Source organism: Triticum dicoccoides, chromosome 7A, assembly GCF_002162155.2.
Source record: "Triticum dicoccoides isolate Atlit2015 ecotype Zavitan chromosome 7A, WEW_v2.0, whole genome shotgun sequence".
Lineage (NCBI taxonomy): Eukaryota > Viridiplantae > Streptophyta > Magnoliopsida > Poales > Poaceae > Triticum > Triticum dicoccoides.
Window position 1 is genome coordinate 679,989,853 of NC_041392.1, and position 2,522 is coordinate 679,992,374.

The following is a 2,522-nucleotide window of genomic DNA, read 5'->3' on the forward strand; positions in this document are numbered from 1 at the left end:
GTGACACCGCATCTTTCTCCTGCTGCCTCCTTCATCGGTCCCTGCAGGCAACATTCTCCGGCTTTCATGCTGGAGCCAAGGGCGGGAGACCCACGTACGATACCGATTTAGCCTCCGTGGCGGCAGTGTGGGACGGGCTGGTTGACATCTAGGGTGGCGGATGGGAGCCAACGGCGAGGATGGGGGAGCAAGGGTGGAGGACGATGATGGCTCAGACATGGGAAATGGTGAACGCACGCGCGGGAGGAGGATGGAGGGTTTGGTGGACTTGGGGGATTTGGTGCAATTTATTGTGGGATAGGGCTATCTTGTCCGACGTGGCGGACGCGCCCGGGCCTCCTCATACCCGCCTTAGATTTGGGTTGGATATGACATGACGATCAATCCGAATGTTTAGAGCCGGTATGTGGAGTCCGTCTAGGTAATTTTCTTGACCGGCCAATGACCGGGCTGTCCACCCGGACCTTTAAGGCCGGTTCGTGACACCCGACTATAGATACTCTTAGGTGTCCTCTTCTCAGCTCATATTGTTTTATGGCAAAATCTTCGGATTTTCAATTATTGTGTAGCGTTGATAGTTGACAGAGTATTGGAATTATCAATGCTCCAATACAATCTCTAAAAGGATAAGGAAGGGATAGAGTTTATGCAATTGATTTTTATTCCTTTTCAGAATTTTTGTTTACTATCATGTGAGAAGTTGCGTGGAGAGACATAGATGCTTACTTTAGCCGGCTAGGTTACAAGACTTCCGGAGACCAGTCTCACCTGCCTCTCCATTTCTTCTCGGTACTAAAAAGATTGCTTGACATTCTCTCGCCTCAGCCAACGCACAACCCTTCGTCTGCTCCGCCCTCCCAACCTCCCCTCTACACGCCTCTCCTCCAACTCCGCTCGGCCATGGTAGACCACAACACGCTTGGTTTGCCTCGGCAGATGTAGTCGCGGTCCGACGAGTGATGGTACTGATACGGCGCCGCTTCCGCGAATGTTGGCATTCCCTCCCAACCCCCTTCTTAACGAGACAACATAGAAAAGATGGTTTCTGCAATTAAGGTACATATCCAATGCATACTTTTTGTAATTTGATGTTTTTGCAGTTCATATGTGGCACATATGTATTATGCAAATTTAAGAAGTTAGTTGCGCAAGAAAATGTAGGTTAATGCTGAGATGGCGGTAATCCACCATCCTCATGGTTTGCTAAAATGCATGGAAGAGTCCGTGATTGTGGTTTGAAAAAAAAAATCCGTGCTAGCCATCATCAGTTAACCGGCATTGGTCACCCATTAGTTCTGCACGTCTGCGCGAAGGCCGCAATTGATCAACATGTACGCGAGAGTACCCTACATTCCAAACTTCTCTGCCCTACTTTTTAGCATATTGGTTTCATTAAATAGTTTGAAGTAATTGGCATCCCTGATATATTAGGAAAAACTCATACGTCATGTTGTTTATGGCTGCTGAGATATGAAAATTTTGGTTTTCCTTTTTTGTGGATTTTGCAAGAATAGGGATTTAGGAGACTAAGGTGGAGTTTGGTTCTCTAGTCCTAAGACTTTTTCTAGTCCCGACTAAAAAGTCCCTAGTCGCTAAAAAATATTTTCCTGTTTGTTTCTAGAGACTAAAAAGTCCCTAGTCCCTTCCTAGAGGTTATTAAATGACCATATTGCCCCTAGTATGTAGGAAAATAATAATCAAACAACACCACGAGGTGGTGGGCTAATGGGTGCATGAAGGGGCATTGTTGGAAAAGTTCCAAAAAATCTCAAAAAGACTCTCCTTGAGAGTCTTCTTCATTTAGTCCCAAATGTCTAGTTTAGTCCCTAAAAAGTCCTCCCGTTTGGTAAAAAAGTCTCTAAGAGAGACTTTTTCTAGTCCCTACATAAAAAAATCCCTACATAAAAAAATCCCTAACCCTAGACTTTTTCTAGTCCCTACATAAAAAAATCCCTGGAAACAAACATCCCCTAAGTAGGTGGGAACGGATGTACATAATGAGTTCAGTGTAATGTTCTTGATTGTTCCTTTTTCTTCGGAATATTAAAGCGCGTGGTTTTTCTCGTTTTTATTTTATTTCTTTATTTTCTTGTGGGAAGTTACATAGAGGGACACAGGTGCTTACTTTAGTCTGCTTAGTTACGAGCCGTCGGGAAGCCACACTCGCCGACCTCTTCACTTCACCCCGGTAACAAAAACTGCACGACATTATTCCCCTCAGCCAACGCACAACCCTCCGCCTGCTACGCTGTGGCCGCATGGCTGCCTCGCTGGCGCAACCGCTCTCCAATCTCCCCACTAAATGCCTCTCCTCCAACTCCACTCGGCCACAGTGGACCGTGGGCCCGTTTCCTGGGCTCGGTCAGCCTTTGCAGATGTAGTTGCGCTCCGACGAATGATGTTGCTGATCCAGCGCCACTTTCACGACCACCGGTGTTCCCTCCGGACCCCATCCTTAACGACACTGCGTTGAAAACATGGTTTCTGCAATTCGGTACATATCAAATATACACCGTTTCTAA